At 47.1% G+C, this 8,760-nt stretch overlaps 1 protein-coding gene across 2 annotated transcripts in view; it reads right to left on the reverse strand.

Moving 5' to 3' along the window:
* Positions 1-6,829, reverse strand: part of NUP93 (nucleoporin 93) — a 111,245-nt gene extending 104,416 nt beyond the window's left edge. Inside the window, exons 1-2 of one of the 2 annotated variants that reach the window (XM_030796696.1) lie at positions 6,714-6,752; positions 2,952-3,045 (exon numbers count right to left, since the gene is read on the reverse strand). The gene's annotated coding sequence lies outside the window, so the exon portion shown is untranslated. Of the gene's footprint in view, positions 1-2,951; positions 3,046-6,713 lie in introns of both variants that reach the window. The other variant, XM_003263084.4, reaches the window with a different exon arrangement.
* Positions 6,830-8,760: the final 1,931 nt, after the last annotated feature.

The raw sequence follows: 8,760 nt of genomic DNA on the forward strand, positions 1-8,760 counted from the left end.
TTTGGAGATGGGGTCTTTGAGAAGTAATTAGACCCAGATGAGGTGACGTGGTTGGGGTCTTCAGGATGGGATAAGTGCCCTTAGACACACCAGAAAGCTTGCTTTCCTCCACCTACCTCTCCCCACACATACACATCAAAGAAAGGTCTTGACTACACACTGAGCAGCTAGGAAGAGGGCCCTCACCAGAACTCAATTATGCTGGCATCCTGATCTCGGACTTCCAGCCTCCAAAACTGTGAGGAAATAAATTTCTGTTTAAGCCAGAACAACAGATATTTTGGTATTGTATTATGGTGATCTGAGCTGACCAAAGTACCAGAAATGCTTTATATTTCAATATGGACAGTGGTCACATAAGTGAATAAATGGGTAAAAATTCCCTAAGCTGTATACTTAAGGTTGACTCACAGTTTTTTAGAAGGAATAGCAAGAAACAAAACACTAACTTAGCAAGAAACAACCTAGCATTACCAAGGTGAGAGTTGGGAGACTTTTCTACTTTTCATTTGATTCCCTTGTCAGGGCAAATTCTTTTCCATGAGTATATGTGATCTTACATAATTTTTAATAACTTGTTAATTTTAATATTGCTCTAAATTCCCTACTTCAGAGTGTGTGTCTCACCACTGCCCTTGAAGCCTCAATGGCAATGACTGTCAAATCCACACCCGCCCCCGTGCGCTCAAACTCCAACCGTGAGTTTCCAGGCACCACTGGTGCATCTCCTCTCAAGCACATAACTGTCACACCCACCATGTCTCCAAATGCAGTTATCCACCCCCAACTCCTCCTTCGCCTCTGCCCCGGCTTCTGTCTCCCAGGTTCTAACTCACCCTGATCCTTTGCATCTCTGTGTGCCCTCAGATTGTTTATTTACAGGTGTCCCTCCACTCTCAGACTCAGAAACCAAACACATGTAGATACATTTTTCCATAGCAAGCAGGCAGGTATTCCTCATTATCCAAACTATTGCTACTCTCTAACTAAAACTCAGGAAATGAAATACTACAGACTCAGATAACATGATATTCCTCACTCTCCAAACTCTCATTACTGAAACAGATTATTTATTTATTTTTGAGATGGAATCTCGCTTTGTTGCCCAGGCTGGAGTGCAATAGCATGATCTCAGCTCACTGCAACCTCCACCTCCCAGGTTCAAGCGATTCTCCTGCCGCAGCCTCCCGAGTAACTGGGATAACAGGCATGCACCACCATGCCCAGCTAATTTTTGGGGTTTCACCATGTTTGCCAGGCTGGTCTCGAACTCCTGACCTCAAGTGATCGGCTCGCCTTGGCTTCCCAAAGTGCTAGGAATACAGGCGAGGGCCACCACGCCCGACCCCACCTCTCTTTCTGACACAGCTGTTGCCCCTGCTCAAAAAACCTCACTGGCTCCCACTCACAGGCATCCGGGTGAGACACTGCTTTTAACTTTCTACCTCCCAGAATAAACCTTGTGTACCAGTCACCTGATTTACTTGGTCCCTGACTATCCTTGCACATGTCCTGCTCTATGCCATTTTTCCCAAAAAGAAACACCTACCCAACCTTCCACTGCAGCCCTGAGCTCCAGCCAGCTCCTTCACTCTTTAGCTCGATGACTTTGGGCAAATTACTTACTCTCTCTGGGCCTCATCTGTGAAATGGAAAAATAACTGTATCTCCCTCACCTGTCACAAAGTAACCACTCAATAAACATTAGCTATCATTATTACCACCAACTCAAGTCCTACCTACCAAATGGTCTTCCTCAATGCTCATTACCTACAGAAATTTTCCCTCATCTAAATTCCTTTTATTCCATTCATTTATTTGCCCGACATCATCTCCTGAGCTCTGTCTGTGTATGAGTCCCCACTATGGGCTTTATTTGTATAATCTAATGTCATCCTCACAGCTGACCTGTCTGTGGTGTCCAAAGGGACCAACTGGTACACAGGTTTTTCAGCAGGGGCAACAGCCATGTCAGAAAGATAGAGATGGGCGCAGACAGTAGGGTGTATGGAATGGGAGGGGTTAGGAAGAGGAAGGCCATATTCTAGCATCTAACAAGGACTTGGACCTTCCCCATCTTCCTCATTTCAGTAAATAGTATCTTCATGCTAGAAGCTGCTCAGGCCTAAAACCGTGGCATTGTCCTTAACTTCTTTTCTCCTCTTACATCCTACATTAGCAATTCATTTCTACACTACATTTATTCATATATACATGAGTCAGACCCACTTTTTGTCTCTTCTACCACTATCATGCTGGTGCAAGCCACTCTCATGTGTCACATCTGGGTGATATAGTAGCCTCCTGTCTCCCTGTTCTTACTTTGTCCCCTCCCACTTCCCAGTCTGTTCTCCATACCACACTGGGAAGGATCCTCTGAAGGGGCTCAAACCTTCAATAGCCCCCATCACTCACAGGCTGAGATCCAAAGTCCTCACCCTGTGCTGTGAGGCCTACATGACTGTCCCCGACCCAACTCCTTCTGTTACCATTCTTCCCCAGGATTATGTGCTTTGGTCCTACGGCCTTCCGCTCTTCTTCAAATATGCTAAATATACTGCTGACTTGGGCTTTCAGTTACTGTTTCCTCTGCATCTGCAGGAATATTCTCCTCCAAAATACCTACCTGGCTAACCTCCTTAATTCTTTCAAATCTCTGCTCAAAGGTTTCCTTTTTAAAGAAGCTTCTCAGCACACCCCAGCTAAAGCAGCCCCACCGTCCACTCTACTACATTTCTGTTTTACCTCGTTGGTAGTATGTTATCAATTTCTGGCATCACATGTCTACCTGTTTGTTCATTTATTGTCTGTCTCCTAACAGGCTCCTTGAGTCTGGGAACCTTGTCTGGTCTGTCCACAGCCCCATTCCTAGTGCACTGAACAACAGCACCTAATGCTCAATAAATATGTGTTAAGTGAATGAAAGAAGGAAGACTATAACTTTGGTATACCTTATAGATCAATGTAGGAATTTTCAGCAAGGTTTGAGGAAGTTTCTTCTGGCTGTTAGCAACTGTGTATGGGGGATCTAGCTGTTTGAGGACACTGTTGAAGATATAAAAAAGTATAAAGCTACAAAATATTTCAAACTTTATGTTATTTAGGGGAGAAGAGATGTAGGTATTAACAGACATTAATATAAGGCAAATAAGTGAGCTAGGAGGACTCTAATCTATCAAAACAAAGGGGATTCTCATATCTCTATGTCCAGCCCAACTCTTTTCCCAAGCCAGTATTTCCAACTGTCCACCTAATACCTACACCTGGATGACTCACGGGTGCCTCAAACTACACATGTCCCAAATCAGATTCATCACTTCTCTCTCCTTAGCCACTGCCACCACCAATGCTTCCTTCTCATGGGTTCCCAGTCTCTTTTGGTAAAACAATTAGCACACAGTCAAATAAGCCAGAAACCACCTTTCAAGTCACCCTAGCGTCCCCCTTCACCTCCTCAACACTCAGCCAATCTCAAGATCTACTTCTCAAACCTTTTGCAAAGTCATACCCTCATCTCTTGCCCCTTCTCTGACTTGCACACTGACTAAGGCTTCTTGTTCCTCCAATCAACCTCCCCATGGTCAGGGAGGTCTTTCTGAAATGCTTTCCTGCCTTAAGTCCATCAGGGACACCTTCCGTCCCCTACAGAATAAGATGCTCATGTTTTGACAGAGCTATAAAGGGTGCTCTCCATAGAACAGACACTGCCACCCTTACTATCCTCATCTCTCGCTGCCTTCCCCCAATTGTATACCTTAGCAATTCTCTATTATTTGAGGTGCCTGTTTACTCCCTTCATAATCCCTTACATGCTAAGTACACACTCTCTATAACACATTCCCACCCCTATCTTGTCACATGGGGAACTCCTATGTACGCTGCAGCCAGCTGGGAAAGTCCCACCTATGCCAACCCCTCCCACACTACTCTGAATCTTCTATACTGTTCTTCCCTAGTGCAGCAGTTGTGATTATTTCATCACACATATGTCTCCCTCTCTAGTGGCAAATTTCCTATAGGGTAAGGTCCACAGATGCTCAACTCCGAGTCCTCAGCATTAAGTCTGGCACATAATAGGATCAGGTACATATTTGTTGAATTAAAGTGACCTGTTCCCTGAACACACCTTGTGAAAGATCTTCCCTCTAACTCCATATTCTTTAAATAAACTTTTTCATGAGGAGTGGGCCCTCTCACCTTCGGATCTTTGCTCCAACCTGTCCCCCTCCTTGGCACATCCATCTTTCCGTCAACCTTATTTTCTACATCAGTCCATCAAGAAGCTGGTTCAGACCCTCAGGCTCACCATATCTCCAGCTGCTCACACTGCAGTGTCTTTGTACCTGCTCTACCCCCTACCAGCAATGCTCTCAGATAGTCTCATGACCTGCTCATTCATTTCAAGTAGGTCTCTATTCAAATATCCCTGTCCTCCTTTAAGAAACAGCCCTGACATCACACTTCCTATCTGTGCTTTTATTGCTAGTGGTACCCTCCATAGGCTTATCAGTTCAATGAGGGCAGGCCTGTCTCATTCACCACCGCATCCCCATGCCTGCAAGAGTGCCAGTAACATTCATCTAGTTCATATTTTTTGAGCACCTACTGTGTGCCGACCTAGGTGCTAGGAACACATCAGTGAACAAAACAGATAAAAATCCCCTCACATTCTACAGGGGGAAGACAACAATACACAAGAAAAATACGTGAAATATAAGTGCTAAGAACAACTAAAGCAATGAAGGGAGGCGGGAAATGGGGAAAGCCTCACTAGGCGCCTCCCTAGTAAAGACCTGGAAGAAGTGAGTGCAAACTACATGGATATTAACTTGCAAGCACAAAGGCCCTGACGCTAAAGCATGTCTGATGTTTGGAAAGGGAGGGAGCAGAAAATGAGACTGGGAAAGTAACAGTGGGTCAGATTACATAGAGCCTTATAGCTCACTGTAAAGGGGTTTGTCTATCATTATTAATGAGATGGGGACCCACTGGAGGGATTTTTTTTTAAGTAAAGAAATGATACGATCTGACAGCCTGTGTTTTAAAAAGATCCCTCTAACTGCTGTGCGAAAAACAGGGGCCAGGACAGAAGCAGGAAGACCAAATGGGAAACTATTTCAATAATCCAAACCAGAGGTGGTGACCTGACCCAGGGTGGCAAGTATCACTTGTGGTGTGAAAAACAGAGGGCTGGGTGTTTTTCACCTGTAATTCCAACACTTTCATGGGAGTGGCCCACACCTGTAATTCCAACACTTTCGTGGGAGGCCGAAATGGGCGGATCACTTGAGGCCAGGAGTTCAAGACCAGCCTGGCCAACATGGTGAAATCCCGTCTCTACTAAAAATACAAAAATTAGCCAGGTGAGGTGGCACACGCCTGTAATCCCAGCTACTTGGGAGGCCTAGGTAGGAGAATCGCTTGAGCCTGGGAGGCAGAGGTTGCAGTCACACGATGACACGAGATCGCACCACTACACTCCAGCCTGAGCGACCGAAGGAGACAGTCTCAAAAGAAAAAAAAAAAAGGAAAAGAAAAGAAAAAGAAAGACAGCAGTCAACAATGGCTCAAAGGTTATTAGCCAGGGTCTTTCCTATTATTGAGATGAGAAAAAAAGGCAACAGGAGCAGTTTGGGGAGAGTAATGAAGGGGAGCTTGCTAGCCCTCTCTTGGCATGTTTAATTTGAGTTGCCTATAACCCATCTCAGTGGAGATATTAAGTGGGTGGCTGGATAAAGGTCAGGGGTGAGGCCTGCGATGGAGATATAAATATGGAATCTGTTAGCCTCTGATATATAGGTATTTAATGCTATGAGATCACCATCAATGAAAATAAAAATATTGCAAACACAAATGCACGAAGGAGAATTTAAAGAAAAAAAATAAAGAAGAAAAGCTAGGATGACCGAGGATACCCTCCCACATCCCCCGGAAAGAATACAAAAAGGTGACCCTCGCTTTTGCTGAAAGACAACTCGGTCAAAATAAAAAATAAATAAAACCTCCTTCCCACCGTCTAGCAGAAGGGCAAATCCAGACCAGAGGCTCTGTCAACGGGTCTTTCGTACTTTCACCAAGGACCCATGGGGCCGGCCCCATAATTTTTTCAAAAGAAACCCTGCGAACTTAGGCATCGCCTCTGCAGAGGACGGGATGGAGTAAGCACAGAGAAGGGTGGGCCACCCCTGGGTTCCAATCACTAGCATCCTCCTGGATGTACAAAAGGTAAGCCAAGGGTTGGGAGAAGTTCCCCTCGCCCCAAAGACCCATTCCCTCGCAGGGCAACGCCTCCCTACAGGGTGTGTCCACGAGGGGTAGGCGAGCAGGCAGGGCACTGTCAGGAAGGTAAGCAGGCAGGGCGTTGTGGCGCAGGCTTAGGCAGGGTGGGCTCGCGAGGCACGAGGTGGAGGTGAGGGCAGGGGCGTGGCGCGAGGGCACCACAGTGGGGAAGGGGGAGTCGGGAGGCCTAGGTTCTGCATTCAGAAAGTGGGCGAATGAAAGGCACCCTCAGGGGTGCAGCCCGACTCTAAGCCTCGGGGGCAGCTCGACAAGGCGTTGTGTCGCCGGCGTCAGGCGTGTCCGGCTGCCATGAGGAGAACGGGAAGTGTGAGCGGCGGGGTTCCGAGCGTAGGGACGGCGCTCCACCCAGTCACGGGGTCCTGGGTTCAAGGACATGCCCAGGGTCGCATGGACGCGACCAGACACATCCTTACCTTGTACTACAGCCGTCTCCGCCGCTCAGGAGCCGGCTTGAGGACGCGACCGCCGCTTCTCGCGCCGCTCTCCCCCGCTTCCTGATTGGCCAAGGCTGGCCGTTCCCAGGAGCCCTCGCGCGGTGAGCCGCCAAATGAACTTTATGGAGACCCGTGGGGGAGGACAAGAACAGGGGCGGGGCCGGGGGCGTGGCGGAGGTGGGGCCTTGGGCCAAACCGTCACCCCTGGGCCACAGGCAGCTACGGACCTCGCCTTTCCCACTTGGTTAGAGTCAGCTCTGCCGGGAGAAAGCGATTCCAGAATTCCCTAAGTTAAAGGAATTTCTTACTCCTTCCTGAGCGCCATCCAAGGGCCAGGCCCTAGTCTAGGAACTGGCAACACAGTGGCGACCACGTCAGACAAGATCGCTGCCCTCATTGAGTTCCCAGGTTGGCAGGGGAAACAAAAATCTAATAAATAACTGCAGTTTGCAAGAAGAGCTATGAAGGGAAAACAGGGTGATGGGAGAGAGAATGCTTGGATGTTGAAGGGAGGCCTTTCTGAGATGGTGACATCTTGAGCTGAATAAAGAAGGATGAGAAAGGATGGGGCTTGCCAAATTCTGGCTTCAAAGAATTCCAGGCAGAGGGAACAAGAGTGAAGTCTCCAGGGGAAGCCAGCTTAGTGTTTGGAGACTAGAAAGAAGGGGTGTGTGGCTGGAAGATGGTGAGTAGGGACAAGTGGAGTCAGACTCATCCGTAGACTGGATGGCTTATACACAACAGAAATTTTTTTCTCACAGTTCTAGAGGCTGGGAAGCCTTAGATTAAAGCACCCGGAGATTCAGTGTCTGATGAGGGCCTGCCTCCTAATTCATAGATAGCACTTGATATGGTTTGGCTGTGTCCCCACCCAGATCTCACCTTGAATTATAATCCCCATAATCTCCACATATCAAGGGTGAGACCAGGTGGAGGTAACCAGATCATGGGGGGCAGTTTCTGGCATGCTGTTCTCATGATAGTAAGTATCATGAGATCTGGTGGTTTTATAAGCGTCTGGCATTTCCCCTGCTTGCACTCATTCTCTGTCCTGCTGCCCTGTGAACATGTGCCTTCCACCATAATTGTAAGTTTCCTGAGGCCTCCCCAGCCATGCGGAACTGTGAGTCAATTAAGCCTTATTTCTTTATAAATGACCTGGTCTCAGGTATTTCTTCACAGCAGCATGAGAACAGACTAATATAGCACTCTTCTCCCTGTAACCACACACAGAAGGGTGAGGGGAGCTCTCCAATATTTTAGAGCCCTTTTATTAGGGCTCTAATCCCATTCATGAGGGCTTCACTCTCATGACCCAATCACCTACCAAAGTCCTCACCTCTTAATACCATCCCAGGCCGGGCGCGGTGGCTCACGCTTGTAATCCCAGCACTTTGGGAGGCCGAGGCGGGCGGATCACGAGGTCAGGAGATCGAGACCACGGTGAAACCCCGTCTCTACTAAAAAATACAAAAAAAAAAATTAGCCGGGCGTGGTGGCGGGCGCCTGTAGTCCCAGCTACTCGGAGAGGCTGAGGCAGGAGAATGGCGGGAACCCGGGAGGCGGAGCTTGCAGTGAGCCGAGATTGCGCCACTGCACTCCAGCCTGGGCGACAGAGCGAGACTCCGTCTCCAAAAAAAAAAAAAAAAAACCATCCCAATGGGGGACAGAGTTTCAACATATAAATATGAAGGGGGAGGACACAAACATTAAGAAGTCTATAGCAACTAGTGTCCAGCTTTGTTTATTTTTAATACCTCACACTAGCATATTGTGAGTTCCCTATAAATAATTGGTGCTGATTAACAATATGTATGAATGTGGCCTTTGCCCTGAAGCTATTAAATATGTAACCAGACCCTGCTGTGGTCAGAGAATATCTACAAAGATAATAGTATCTTGCATCTGAATAATGTTTTATACTTTTACCTTGCTTTTCCTTTACGTAAAAAAAAAAAAAAAAAAGAACTTTTAATGACATAGACAAATGCTTGTGCAATATTGCCAAATGAAAATTCAGGACACT

The sequence above is a fragment of the Nomascus leucogenys genome, chromosome 2 (genome assembly GCF_006542625.1).
Source record: "Nomascus leucogenys isolate Asia chromosome 2, Asia_NLE_v1, whole genome shotgun sequence".
In the NCBI taxonomy this organism is placed as follows: Eukaryota; Metazoa; Chordata; class Mammalia; order Primates; family Hylobatidae; genus Nomascus; species Nomascus leucogenys.